This window comes from Scyliorhinus torazame, chromosome 2 (genome assembly GCF_047496885.1).
Source record: "Scyliorhinus torazame isolate Kashiwa2021f chromosome 2, sScyTor2.1, whole genome shotgun sequence".
Classification (NCBI taxonomy): Eukaryota; Metazoa; Chordata; class Chondrichthyes; order Carcharhiniformes; family Scyliorhinidae; genus Scyliorhinus; species Scyliorhinus torazame.
The window spans coordinates 392815766-392831049 of NC_092708.1; the positions used below are offsets into that span (position 1 = coordinate 392815766).

A 15284-nucleotide genomic window follows, 5' to 3' on the forward strand; every position below is an offset into this window, starting at 1 on the left:
AATCACTGAATGATTACAGCACAGAAGGAGGCCATTCATTTAATCCCACTCCTTGCCTTCCCCATAGCTCTCCAAAACTTTCCCTTCAGGTAATTGTGGTGTTGGGCGTTCTGACACACAGATGAGCCAACACAGTTGTATTTGGTACAACACTATTTTATTCAAACTTATTATCTACAGTTTTGTCTTGATACTCTGCACGTGGGGACTCCCTGTCTGTGATCTTAAAACAGGTCTTGTCGTTGTCCTTGTCCCCAGATCTACTGCCCACCAGGTGTCGTGTTTGTCCTTTTATACTGTCTCTGTCTTTGTCTGTGATTGGTTGTGGTGTTGTGTGTTCTGATTTGTCTGTTGGTGTGTCTATCATGATGTGTGTGTTTGAATATCATGACAGTAATCTTCCAATTTCCTTTTTAAATCTGGTTTTGTCTCCACCGCACTACCAGGCAAAGCACTTCAGAACCTAACCATTCTTCACGTTAAAAAGGCTTTTTCCACATGTCGTTTCTGGTCCTCGCTTTAAATTGAACGGCCAACTTCTGGTTCTACCTCTGAACACAGGATTGTTACAGTGCAGTAGGAGGTCATTCGGCCCGTCTAGTCAGCACCAGCTTTCCAAATGAGCCGTCTAGCCCACAACCCTGCACATTCTTTATCTTCAAATTACAGTCTAACTGCCTTTTTGAGGGCCTCCATTGAACCCGCCTCCTCCACACACTCGGGCAGTGCACTCCGAACCAGAATCATTTGCTGCAGTCAATTCCACAAAGCTGGAGAGAGGGCAGCCGGGGGCAGGTGGTGCGAACCCATTTGAAAGCGGCCGACAGACGAGGCAACGCCGCCCGGCCGTTAAGAGAGGGGCTGCGCGCGCCCGTGGAAATCCCGCCAAATTAACACGCGCGCATGCGTTGGGCGGTGCGGCCGAGATTCCCGCCTTGCGCCGGGCGCCTGCGCACTGTTGTCGGCCGTCAGAGCGCGCCTGCGCAGTGCGGTCGGTCACCAGAGAACGCCTGCGCACTACGGTCGGCCGCCGGAGCGCGCCTGCGCAGTGCGGTCGGCCGCCGGAGCGCGCCTGCGCAATGCGGTCGGCCGCCAGAGCGCGCCTGCGCAATGCGGTCGGCCGCCAGAGCGCGCCTGCGCAATGCGGTCGGCCGCACTGGCCGCTGGTGAACTTTCTGGAAGGTGCGCTCGAGGCGGCTTTCGACTCGTCAGCTGGAGCGGGAACAGAAAGGGCGCGAATTCACCAGAACCGACGGCAATACACAGCCCTTTAGACCCTGGGTGCGTTTTTAATAAACGAGTGCTTTTTATAAAATAATACTTGAAAACTATAATTTCCGCCCCGCGGCTTTGTGGCGGGCAGGCCCAAGGCCCAGCTCGTGGGGAATTGGCGGAGGTTATTCGGAAGCAAGTAGAAGGGGGAATGAGGCGAAGTTTGAAGGAGCCTGTGCAGGCGGCCCGCCTGGCCTGGCCTTGCCCAGTGCTGCAGCACCCAGTGAGGCTGCTCACCCTGTCCATGTTGGCAGCCTAAAGGACGCTTCACTTTGCCTCACTCCTGCCTTTCCCACCACACGGGAAATTAGTTCCCTTCAGGCACTTCTCCAACTCCCTTTTGAAAGCTTCAGTTGAACCTGCGTCCTTCACACTCGGGCAGTGCATTCCACATCCTAACCACTCGCTGCACAAACACTTTTCTGAATGTTGCCATTGCTTCTCTTGCCGATCAATTGAAACCTGTGTTCTTTGGTTCTTGGCTCTTCCGCCAATGGGAACAGTCCCTTCTTATCTACTCTGTCCAGACCCTTCACAAGTTTTCACATATCTCCATTAAATCTCTCAGTCTTCTCCCGGGGCAACATTCCCTTTTTCTCCAGTCCATCCACAAAACTGATATTCTTTATCTTTTGATCCATTTTAAAACTCTAATCTGCGCCCTCTCTATAGCTGTCAACTTACTAAACTAATGCCCAGAATTTGACATTTGGGACAGACCAGTATTTTATAAAGATTCTTCATGGCCTCTTAACTTTAGCCCTTTTACCCTTTATACTTAAAACCCAGGATCCTATATATGGGAGATTCTCAGAGACTTGACTGCAAGCTGCTAGTGCTCGGATCTTGAACACAGCTTTTATATCGGCATTTGGGGACCCTTTAGATTCACTGGCATAGTGCAAAAACAGGCCCCACATGACCAGGGTTTTGTGAAGAAGAGAGGGAAGCTATAGCACAGCTGGAAAAGTAGACAAAGAAGGTTGGATCCAGGAGAAGAGGCGAAAGGGATCTGGAAAAGTGTTGATTAGTGAAAATTATATTTGTGAAAATTGGGTGAAGTAATGCCAGTGTTTGTTGAGACTTGGTGCTAAAGCTTTAGAGAAATGGAGATGGAATTTGGTTTGAAGAAGTTCAACGTTTTGAAGGATATTGTGGCTGAAATGAGTGCTATACGTGCTGAATTGGCTGCCTGAGAAATGTGTGAGATATGTCTTTGTATCTGCTATGTGTAATTTATCGGTCATATTGCATTTTTCCTGTTAATTCATGTTTAATTTATGTTGATTTTGGTGTGATTGTTAAAATAAAAGTTATAAAAGTGAAGTCTTGTATATTGGTCTTATGGGGTTGTTTGTAGTTTGTTTCCACAAGGATCATAACAGTATTTCCATGACGTTGCTGCTCTTATCCTTCTCCATGGGGGTTGCAGAGGAGGGAGGCACAACTTTAGAGGCATAACATCTCACCCATTGCTACAAAGCAAAATGACAGAAGAAGAGAACAATATGCCTAGAATCCCAGCGCTAAGGGGAAATTGACTAACTCTTACAGCGCAATTTAAACTCTTCTCCAGATCCAGACTGGACCGGGCAGCCATCCTATACCTTCGAGATGACAAAGACAAAGAGAGGACCGGGAACAACTAAACTTTAATAGTCAGCCTAGGACTCCCATAGAAGAAGAAAAAGAGAGCAAGAAGAAGAGCAAGAACCTGAACTTCCGTAATCCCATTTCTCAGCTCCAGATCAAAGGACAAAACAGATCAACTGACCACCAGCATCAGTGCCACTCTCGAGAAGACAACAAGGTATCATGGGGCCGAGAACAAAAGGGAATATAAACTGGTCCCAGAAACAGACCTCGAGACCAGGGAGCGCCCTGGGAGGAGGACCAATCGGCCAACCAATACTAAGAGAGAAGTAGTTGCAATGCCGTCAAAACCTCTCAAAGTCAGTAGAAGAATGAAGAAGAACTGTCAAAAGTAACCCTTCAAACCCACAGACCACCTCCTAAGATGTTACGATTCAGACCTCACTCATGAGAGCCCTGACAGCTGTTAGAACAGTCAAAGAGAGAGACCCATATGAAGAGTCCAACAGATCCCAGCCCTCAACAGGTTCATACACAGTCAGCCTGGACCTGAAGAAGAAAAAGACACAGCCAAAAAAGATTAGCTCTCGCTTGGAGGATCTTCCTCGAATAAAGCAAGAACGGAACTAATCCCACCAACCCAAACGCTCCACCTTGTATAAACTTGTTAAATCAAGATAATCAGCGGTGCAGGACACCACACCCGAGTAATTCACTTCCATGCAAGCAGAAAAGTTCACAACATCAACAGACAACAACAGAATTAACAGGAGCGAAGTTCAGGTTAACTGAGATTCGAGGCATATATCAGGTAGTGCACGAAGAAAGCAAAAATCAAGGATAAATTTTCCCAGGATTCCAGCGATCGAAGCACGAAACCTCATTGCTTCCAACATGCCATGTCACCTGAACCCAAACGGTCAACAACCCAGACTCCAGCAGGAGGGTGGGGGAACCCGTGACCCGGCAGGCTCAGCCATCCCAAAACCCTCTTGGCCAACATCAGGAACAGAACTACACAGGGCCAAGGTTCAGAAGGCCAACCCAACCCAGGTCTCGGAGACAGGATTAAATGTCCTCTCTTGATCCACCAAAGACAGTGCCCTCTCTGTTACAAGAGCCTCCTTGTGCACCTCCATGGCTTTCATAACAGCAACAGAAACTCTTGAAATTGGGCTTTGACAACCTTCGCTTCAGAGCTGAGACATTCAGACAGACCAACATTATCGCTAGCAGCCATTATCCGTCTGAAAACCACACCGTCAGGGTGGGAAGCCTTCCAAAAGCAGCTGTGCCACTAATGAGAAGGCGCCGCCCCAACTCTTTCCAGCTGCCACAAATCAACGAAGGTTTAAGCATTTTGTCTCGACTCAATGAGATATTGACCAGCAAACTTCGGGACCTAGTATGCCAAGAAAAGACATAAAAGAAATGTGAAAACAGATTTAAAAATGGGTAAGAAGTTGAGCAGAGTCAGAACTCGCAAAACTGCAGTCGCTCCCACGCTCCCATCATGTGACGAAGGCCTATAGTTTGCAGTCAACAGTGAATCAACGGAGCTTGCCACTGGCTTCAAAGAAAAGCGTAAACTAATCTTGTACAATGGTCAAATTGAGTATTTCATGTGCAAGGAGCGAGGACCCTTTATAACTTAGTATTTTTTAATGCAAATGAAACGGCCAAAGTACAGTGAACAATCGCCACAACTGCAGAATCTGTCAAAATTACGCTGCTGCAGTATCAGGCATCACAGATTCATGTAAAAAGTAATTCCAACAAAAGATTAAAGTGTACAAATTAGAACCTGTTATACCTTTTAAACATCATCAGTTTATATTTGGAAAAAAAAATCAGAAATGATTGATCATTGAAAAAAAATCTTGTTTATATGTTTTCTTTAAAGTAATAAATAGTATCGGAATCATGTTAAAATTTCTTGATTAAATGGAAAAAGTCAGATTTTCGTATTAGTGGACAGCAGTAACCTGATGCTCAATTCAACTCCTGAGCTCATTACAACCATGATTCAAGTAGCTGAACTTAAGAGGGAGTTGAGAGTGACTGCCCTTGATATTAAGCTAGCATTTGCCTGAGTGTGGCATCAAGGAGCCAATGTCCAATTCACCTAACAAGCACGTCTTTTGGGACTTGGAAACTGGAGCACCCGGAGGAAACCCATGTAGACACGGGGAGAACATGCAGACCGTCCGCACAGACAGTGATCCAAGCCGAGATTCGAACTCGGGACTGTGGCGCTGTGAAGCAACAATGCTAACTACTGTGCAGCACCCCCATCCATTAATTTAACCATTCATTCCACACTGATGCACAGTGGCAACAGTCTGCCACCTACAGGATGCACTGCAGCATTCACCAAGGCTCCTTCAAATGCACCTTCTAAATCTGTGACTTCTACCACCTAGATGGACAAAAGCGGCAGATGCATGGAAACCCCCTCCTCTAAGTTTCTGCACTTATACATTAGAATGTGAACACTCACGAAGTTGCTGGATCTCTCACTGGTGCATTGACAATGAAAATGGACAGCTTCACCATCGTTAATGTAGCAAATCCAAGTGAAATGTGTGGTGAACTGGTAGACAACAGCGAGATAGTTGAGAAATAGATTTATTCAAGTGTACATATTAACATGTATCTAATACGTCCGACTAAAACTTTTCCCACCCTGACATTGTTCTGCAAATTTCACTTTTTAGTTTATTACTGCCGTCTGTATAACCCTGAAGCAGTTTATAATCAGTAGTTTTCCGCTTCAAATTTTCCATCACACTCAATACACATCATTGCACTTCACATCCATTTCCCTTAGTAGTCAAAATAATGAGATTTTTATCCACAAGAGTCAATGAATATTAAATCTCCAGAAAATGTTCATGTCTGATTTGGTGTTCATCAGAGTCTTGTGGATTTTATGAAGTGTTTGATGGGAATAGAATTTCAAGTTTTTAACAATCAGCTCCATTCAGTTTTATGTTGATCCACTCAGCTCTACTCGCAAGATCTTAAACTGCCAAGTCAGATATTTGACTAATCTAAGTAAAATAAGCGATTTAGTCTTTTCTGATAGGCTTACTAGCTCTCCCACATTTGGATCATATTGTTTTGACTATGTTTGTAACATCTCTTAGTTTTCCTTGCTGGTGGGCAAGAGATCAGAATGGTGGCATGATTTTATAGTGGCAGCAAAAAATCATATAATACATCACCAGTGAGAAAATATTGCTTGTTTGGAGAGTTGGTTGGAGTACTGAGTTCATTGTTCCAAGTGTGATACAGCTGTGAGAGCTTATGTTCAATTTCCTGGTATCCATTATAAATAACTAAATTATGGAAGTGGATTTTAAACCTCCACAAAATTACACTTGTTCTGATGAACATTACTCCTTCCCATCACCATTGCTGTTGTGATGAATAGCCCTTTGATCCATTGATTAAAATCCATTCTCTTTCTGTTTCTTTCTAGGACTGCCACTCCATATTCCTAGAACTGGAGGCTTCCATGAAACTCCAGTCACCGCCTATTCAATATTTTGGAAGAGTAAACCTTTTACTGTTAGCACCAGTCTCTACAGAAGCTATCAGTTCATATATTAAATGAAATATTTATCAACAGAAACTATTTTGGGTAGAACGTTGAAAAGACATGTTACGTTTTGAAATGATGCAAGATACTATTCCAAAAGTACTGAAGCTGAAGTAGATTGTTGTGGGTGCTGATGAAATGTGCTCCTAGTACAGCTAACGTATCTTTCTGAAGTGACCTGTTGGTGAACTTTTGTCCTTGGGTTGTATCTGAATAATGCCCATTAATTTATTCATGTACGCTTTGCCTGAAGGTAGGTTCTTGGCTCATTATCTACTGTTACTTCATCCTGAGATTTTCTGAGCAGTTTATGTCAGTGGTGGTTTGCCACTGCCTTCCACTCTGCCCATATCATAAAAAAGTAAGGTGTAGGTAATCAATATAATGACTAACCAATGGAAGATGGATTTGTGCCAAGTTGAAGGCCACAGTGGCAATGATTGAAACTGAAAGTGTAATTTAAAAAAGAATCGATTGTATTCTGGAGAAAGCATGGACCCAACATTTTACAGGTCATATGTTCTTTCAAAGTATTGAACTGAGCAGTTGGGCATAAGGGTGGTGTAGTGGTATTTTCACTAAACTTCTAATCCAGAGACCCAGTGTAAGGCACTGGGGACTGCTTCGAAACCCACCATGGCAGATGCTGGGATTTGATTTCAATAAAAATCTGAAATTAAAAGTCCAAAGATGATCATGAAACCATTGTCAATTGTCGTAAAAATGCATTTGATTAACTCATATCCTTTAGTGAAGAAAATCTGCTGTCATTACCTGGTCTGGGCTGCATGTGATTCCAGATCCACAGCTCTGAGATGGCCCAGCAAGCTACTCAGTTGTAACTGAGGGGATCAGGGGTTATGAGAAGAAGGCAGGAGAATGGGGATGAGAAAATATCAGCCATGATTGAATGGCGGAGCAGACGCGATGGGCCAAGTGGCCTAATTCTGCTCCTATGTCTTATGGTAACAAACCATGAGGAAGTCAAAAAGGAATGAAACCTGCCACATCCAGTTGCAAATGGTGGTGGACAATTAAACAACTCACTCGAGGAGGAGGCTCCACAAATATCCTCACCCTCAGTGATGGGAGAGCACAACACATCAGTGCAAAAGATAAGACAGAAGCAATGTAATAATCTTCAGTCAGATGATCAGCCATGTGGATGATCCATCTCTGCCTCCTTCAGAGGTCCCCAGTATTACAGATGCCAGATTCAGCCAAGTTGGACAGTGGAAGGTGATTCTGAAGACAGGAGTCAGACTTTGCCTGAAGATGAGCACCAAAGCTCAAGTCATCAACCTCCATCCCGTGGACAAGGCCCGCTGATACTCCCTACCCAGGGCCAACACCCTGTAGTGATGCTGATAGGATCCTTGGATGGGGAAGGACGAGATGGGGTGGTGAGATGGAGTGAAGGGAGCTGGGACAGGGGAGGTTGTGAGCAGTTATGGGGAAGGGGGCATCACTTGAAAAGAGGTGGACAGTATGGAGAGGTGGCAGAGCTTCTGGTAGCCAGGCCTCTTATTTGGCAAATCTGGAGGTAGTCCCGTGGGTAGTGGCCCTGTAGCACACATTGGGCGGCCTGCCATGTCAGCCTGGGCTCCGTTTTTTTCTGGCCCCCCTCCTCGTCAGACGAGGCCTGGCATTCTTCCTCCTCAAGCATGTCCCCCTTCTGCTGCGTGATGTTGTGCAGGGCACAGCAGGTCAGCACAATGTTAGAGACCCACCTGGGGTTATATTCTAACAGCTCACCAGCGCGGTCCAGGCATCGGAAAAGCATCTTGAGGATGGCGATGCACTACTCAATGATGCTCCTGATTGCGGCATGGGTGTGGTTATAGTGTTCTCCGTGTCGGTCTGGGGCTTCCGGGCAGGCACCATTAGCCAAAAGCTCAGCGGGTAACCCTTGTTGCCCAAGAGCCAACCCCTCACCCAAGCGATTGTCTCGAAGCTGCCGGGAACTGACAAGTGCGGCAGGATGTATGCGTCATGCACACTGCCTGGGTATCGGGCGCATGATGCGCAGATGGTAGTCGTACACCATCTGCACATTCAGAGAGTGGGATGCCCTTACAATTGATGAAGGACACCTAATGAGCTGATGCTCATAGGGGGACATGCGCACCTTCGATCACCCCGGACATGAGGTATACCAGCGGTGGCAGCAAATCCTGCTGCCTGGACATCGTGGTGCTTGGTCCAGATTGAAGTTTATATAGTCTGCTGCCCAGGCGCTTAGGACATGTGTCACAGCGTAGATGCAACTGTAAACGGATGGCTGCGATATCCCAGACCTGCTCGGCCCCTGGAAAGACCTATAGGCAGAAAGGCTCAATGCGACACTCACCTTGACGGCCACCAGGAGCGGATATCCTCATGCAAGGTCTCCTTCGATAGCCGAAGTCTTCAGTGGCGTATGTGGCCTGCCATCTCCTTGAAGGACAGGCGTTGATGGTATACATGTGCCCTGATGCGGCGCCACCTTCACACCTCCTCGGCCAGTGGACGGCCGGCACTGGAGCCTCACTGGCTGGTCCTGCTCTCTGTGACAGGCTCCTCTTGTGCAGGTTTCTTCCCAAGCAGGCCCTGTGCCTCCGTGCATCCGTAACATCATCTGCATCAAGGTGGATAGCAAGCATTCCTGGCTGTTCTCCAAAATTCATTCTCCGCAGGTGGGTGTGGGAAAAGAGAAGACAAGTTAGCAAGATGAGTATTCCATTACTGATCCAGATCTAACAGGCTACATAGTGACCCTAATTTGCACTGCAGCTCCACCCTCTACACTCAAACCCACCCCCATTCCTCAGTCATTCCTGCTCGATGTGTGACCTTCCACTCTGCAACCATGTCCCTATCTGTGAGTGGCAGCGGGACTGACATGGGGTCTCTATCCTCACCGCCCGCCCCTGTCAAGAGGGGTACTGGTGGATCCTGCAACCTGTGGCAGCGATAGGCTCTCTCGCCCCTGTGCTGCCTCTAGTGGTGTCTACTGTGGGTAAATTCATTGGGTGGGCCATGTGTTGTCCCACCAGCAGTATGGCACCTGGTTGTGCGGTGGAGAGGGCCACGGTGTGCCACCAATCACCTCAATGCTTAAGAGTTTGTGTTTGGGTGGGTCCCACAAATGGAGGTGAGGCAGGGAAGTGTGTGTCTGCTGCGAGCTTAGCTGCAGTGTGATGTGGGTGCTGGGTGCGACGCACAGATTGTGGCAACCTGTCAGGGGGAAAGATAGATGTGAGCAGGAACGCGGTGGACAAGCAGGGCTTGGAGACAGCTGATGGTAGGCTGAGTGGGCTAGCTGATGGTGTCACTAGTGAGACCTTTGCCCTGAGAGGGGCAGTGTGCCAGAGAGGCTGCCAAAAGCCACGGTGCATGTTTCGTTTGAGATAAACTCAGCTATTCCTCTGCAGTGGAGCAGCACTTATTTTTTTTCAACAAACATTTTATTAAGGCATTTATGATTTTATAACAAAAGATACAAATACAAATGTAAACATAATTCAGTGCGTAACACCCCCCACCCCAACCAACAACCATACCCGGCCAACATGGCTTATACACACAATTCCCAAGTCCCTCCATCTCCTCTCGCTGACCCCACCTAAACTAAACTAAATTAGCTCCCCCTACACCCCCCATCCCCTAACCCACCCCCCATACTCCCTAACCCATTACCCCCCCCCCCCATACTTATTGTATCTTCTAACAGCTTAGTTTTCCCCGAAGAAGTCAGTAAACGGCTGTCACCTGTGGACGAACCCTAACATTGATCCTCTCAGGGCGAACTTAATTTTCTCAAGCCTGCAAAACCCAGCCATGCCACTAACCCACACCCCCGAGTCCCTCCACAATAATAGGATCCGTCTCCGGGCTACCAAGGAGGCAAAGGCCAAAACGTCAGCTTCTCTCACCCCCTGGATTCCCGGGTCTTCTGACACTCCACAAATCACCACCTCTGGACTCGGCGCCACCCTCATTTTTAGCACCATGGAAATGACATCGGCAAATCCCTGCCAGAATTTCCGAAACTTTGGACATGCCGAAAATATGTGGACATGGTTTGCCCCCGCACACCTCACACACCTGTCCTCCATCCCAAAAAACCTGCTCATCCGGGCCATCGTCATGTGTACCCGGTGAACCACCTTGAATTGTATCAGGCTGATCCTAGCACATGATGAGTAGGTGTTGACTCTGCTCAGAGCATCCTCCCACAAACCTGCCTCTAGCTCCTTACCCAGCTCATCTTCCCACCTGCGCTTTACCGCCCCTATCTGGGTTCCCTCCCACTCCATGAGCTCTTTGTAAATCTCCGAGACCTTCCCTTCTCCCACTCCCATTTTTGAAACTTCCTTATGTATCCCCTGTGGTGGTAGAAGTGGAAAGGTTGAAACCTGCCTTCATACAAAGTCCCTCACCTGCAGATAGCGAAGCCCATTCCCATCCGGCAATTCAAACTCCTCCAAATCCTCCAAACAAGGAAAGCGCCATTCGATAAACACATCGGCCAGCCTCTCGTTCCCTGCTTTTTACCACCTTCGAAACCCCCCATCCAACCTCCCCGGTACAAACCAGTGGTTCCCACAAATTGGAGCCCACACCGACGCTCCCTCCACTCCCATGTGCTTCCGCCACTGCCCCCATACCCTCAGAGCCGCCACCACCACTGGGCTTGTGGAGTACCGAGCTGGCGAGAACGGCAGAGGTGCCGTTACCAGTGCCCCTACAAGACGCCGCCTCCATCAGCTCCCACACCGACCCTTCCCACACTACTCACTTCCTGATCATGGCTATATTTGCCACCCAGCCTAGTAATTCCTAAAGTTCGGTAGGGCCCCCCCCGGGCACCGCTCCAACAGCACCTTCCTTATTTGCGGGGTTTTACCCTCCAATACAAGCCCAGAGATCATAGCATTGACCCCTCTTAAAAAAGGCCTTTGGTATAAAAATAGGGAGACATTGGAAAACAAACAAAAATCTCGAGAGAACCGTCATCTATATGGTCTATACCTTCCCAGCCAGTGACAGTGGAAGCATGTCCCACCTCCGAAAGTCTTCCTTCATTTGCTCGATTTCAGGCCTTCTCAAACTTGCAGCACTTCAATTAAATTATGCAAAATAGCTGAGAGATATCAGATAAACAATGTGATGAAAAGAGTCCTTTTGTCATAAAAGGGTATGACAGCTCATAGGCACAGGCATATTACCAATCGAAATGTACCAATCCATGCCATGATTTATTAAGACTGGTGATCAAAATTTAGGGCAGCACGGTAGCATTGTGGATAGCACAATTGCTTCACAGCTCCAGGGTCCTAGGTTCGATTCCGGCTTGGGTCACTGTCTGTGCGGAGTCTGCACATCCTCCCCGTGTGTGCGTGGGTTTCCTCCGGGTGCTCCGGTTTCCTCCCACAGTCCAAAAATGTGCAGGTTAGGTGGATTGGCCATGCTAAATTGCCCTTAGTGTCAAAAATTGCCCTTAGTGTTGGGTGGGGTTTCTGGGCTATGGGGATAGGGTGGAGGTGTTGACCTTGGGTAGGGTGCTCTTTCCAAGAGCCGGTGCAGACTCGATGGCCGAATGGCCTCCTTCTGCACTAAATTCTATGATAATCTATGAAAAAAATCTTGGTCAAATAGTTAGGTTTAAGGAGCATCTTAAAGCAGGCGATGCAGAGATGCTCAGGGAGGAAATTCCAGAGCTTAAGTCTAGGCAGCTGAAGAAATTGTTATGAACGGTGAAGCAATAAAAATTGGGGATGCAACAAGAGTCCAAAATTGGAGGAACGTGGAGATCTTAGTGGTGTTTATAGATGGAGGAGAGATTACAGAGATGGGAAGAACGTGACATTGGAAGGATTTGAACTCCTAGATGAGACACTTCAAATTTGAATTTTTGCTGGAATGCAGTGTAGTTTAGAATGAATAGGTGATTGGTGAATAAAACTTGATGCAAGTTAGGAAATGGGCAGCAGACATTGAATCAGCTCAAGTTTATGGGAGTCAAAGTGAATGTCTTGCAATGTGCAGGTTGTAATATTAAGTCTAGAGCAAAAATGGCATGGGTTTTAGCAGCAGATGGGCTGATACATGATGTTACAGAGGTGAAAGTAGGCAGTCTTGGTGATGGAGGGCATATCGGTCTGGAAGTTCTATCTAGGGTGAAATAGATTGCCAGAGTTGTGAACAGTTTAGTTCAGTCTTGCAGTGGCTAGGATGGAGTTTTTTTAGGGATCGAAGCCAGTAGCTCCCGCTTTTAAATATTTAATTGAAGGATATTCCTGCAAATCCAATCATGACTGTTGGGCCAGCAGCATGACAACTCAGAGGCAGGGTTGAAAGAGAGACATGGTGTGATAAAGCTGAATCCCGTTAGGCTACATGGGGAACTTGGTGTTCTGCTTTCAAATAATGTCAACGAGAGATGAGAAAGGGATAGATATCATAATAGACACTTGGGGGAATTATAGAGGTCATGCAGAGGAGTAGAATGAAGTCACAGCAAGAGATTCTCTCACTTCAGTAGTTAGACCATCAGATCTACAGATGCTTACTCGACTTGAAATTACTCTCAAAATAGCAGACTTGTATATGTGGAAGTAGCCAGCAATGGACAAGAAGAAGCGTATCTTCTGGTTACTATCTGCAATTGGTAATAATGCTACCTGCTTCTAAATATTTTACACATATTGGTGCACTATTATTCATTAACTTAATGTGTAGCCAGGAAAAAAAAGTAATTCCATTCACTGGAAAGTTGCGTGTGTCGGAATTAGATTGTTGCTGATTCTGTTATACGTTCCCTCTACTTTAGGTGTTCACAGAGAATTGGCAACAGCTACTCCTGAAGAATCAAAGTCTACCACCTTTTCATACACAGCATCCATACTTCACCTGCAGAAGATACACAGGTGCACCTACATCCATAAAATGATGAAAAGATTGTCAGTGCGTTTAATCTGTGGGGAAATGCTTGGTCGAGTTGCTGCTATAATTTGGTGGCAAACTTGCACTTCATATTGTCTCTGTACAGAAACTTGTTTAATATTCAACTAGCACTAGAAGACCTTTAGAAACTTATCAAGACAGAAAGTGAGTGAAATATAAAAGTTTGGTCTTTTAATTTGCTAAATTCTCTGATCATTAGTTCTTGCCTTGTTTATAATGTACTTGTTGCCAATGTTGCAAACTTTCATCGAAAGCAAGGCCATACTTACCCTTAAGCCACTACAATGAGTTTTGACAAATTAATGTAAAACAAGGGTGTAACTTTAAAAGTTTGCAAAACGTTTCAATGCAATTAACATGTAAACAGTTTGTAGTCTTGTGTAAACCATGGTTCAAAATCAGATCGAGTGCAAATCTGACTGACAAGCTTTCAATTCCTTTATTTTATCATTCTGTTTCACTTTTAAAACTCCTTGATTATCAGGGAAGTGATGTGAAAGACATTTTTATTTAATTTTTATAATACATTTACTATTTGATATTACGGAATCACAAATCAACTTGTTTCTGTCAAACAATTAGCAAATTAAATTAAATCAGTGATGGCATATTTTTTGCCCAGAATCAGCCATTAGATAAGCATTAACACAGGATATAATTCTTTTCATACTTCGACAGCTTACAATCATGCGAGCATATGGCTATTTACCAGTTTAAAATGTATTTCTGATTATTTCTGAATTTCATAAGTCTCAACAAAGTGTATCAGAAATTTATGCTGCCTCTTTGGATCAGAAATGTTTTTTGAGATGTGGGGCTGGATTCTCCGCACGCCGACGCCGAAATCCGAGCCGACGCCAGGGCGGAGAATCCATTTCCGCGCATGGAATTGGGACCGGCGCCGGTTCCCCGATTCTCTGGACCCCGAAAAGAGAGTGCACCCCACCGCGTATCCCCTACCTGCGGCCATTGCTGGAGGTTCGCCCCGCAATTCTCCGCCCCCGACAGGCCGAATTCCCACGACGTGGATCTAACATGATCCTGCCGGTCGGGATACTAGCGTGGCGGCTGCGGACTCATTCCGCGGCCGCCATGGTCGGGGACGGGCCGATCCGAGGGCAGGGGAGGCCTTACACATCACCGGGCTAATTTTGGGTGGGCAGTCCGGGTCGGAAGCGCAGCCGATCGGAGCACATTTGGGAGGTCCAGCTCCGCGGTCTGAGTCCGCCATGGAGCACGGCACGGCCGCTGGAGGCCGCCGTCGTGCGCATGCGCGGCCTCTGACCGGGAAGTGTGGGGGCCCATATCTGCGAGCTCCCCGACGGGTCACTGCAGCCCCTGCAGGGCTATGAATATGTGACCCTTTTACGCCAGTTTTTCTGTCGTGAAAGGCCACAATTTTTATGATGTCGTGGGGACATAATCTCAAGAATAGAGAATCCAGCCTGTGATGTCTCAGGAAGGACGTCGGAGTTATTGTGGGTAACTATTTGTATTATCTGGAAAGATTAATTAGATAATGTGCAATATAATAGTAAATGCAAATCCACTTACCTTCTTTGTAATCCTTGCCTCTGAGTTAGAAGAACATGGAAGTGATTTTCATAGGAACATAGGAATTAAGAGCGGAAGTAGGCAATTCAGCCCTTCGAGCTTGCTTCGCCATTCAATCAAATCATGGCTGATTTCTTCCTGGTCTCAAATTCACCTCACTGCCTGTTCCCTATATCCCTTTAACCTGTTTTTTATGAGAAATATATGTATCTCCTTGAAACTATTTAGTGATTCAGACTAGGGGCTTTTCACAGTAACTTAATTGAAGCTACTTGTGACAATAAGCAATTATTATTATATTATTGTTATACTC

General features: G+C 46.3%; 1 long non-coding RNA gene across 1 annotated transcript; it reads left to right on the forward strand.

Annotated features, from left to right (window-relative positions):
- The first annotated feature begins 1171 nt into the window (after positions 1-1171).
- On the forward strand, positions 1172-13835 carry LOC140407935 (uncharacterized). The gene is made up of 3 exons (XR_011939904.1): positions 1172-1281; positions 6350-6722; positions 13284-13835. It is a non-coding gene; the product is annotated as an uncharacterized lncRNA (long non-coding RNA).
- Positions 13836-15284: the final 1449 nt, after the last annotated feature.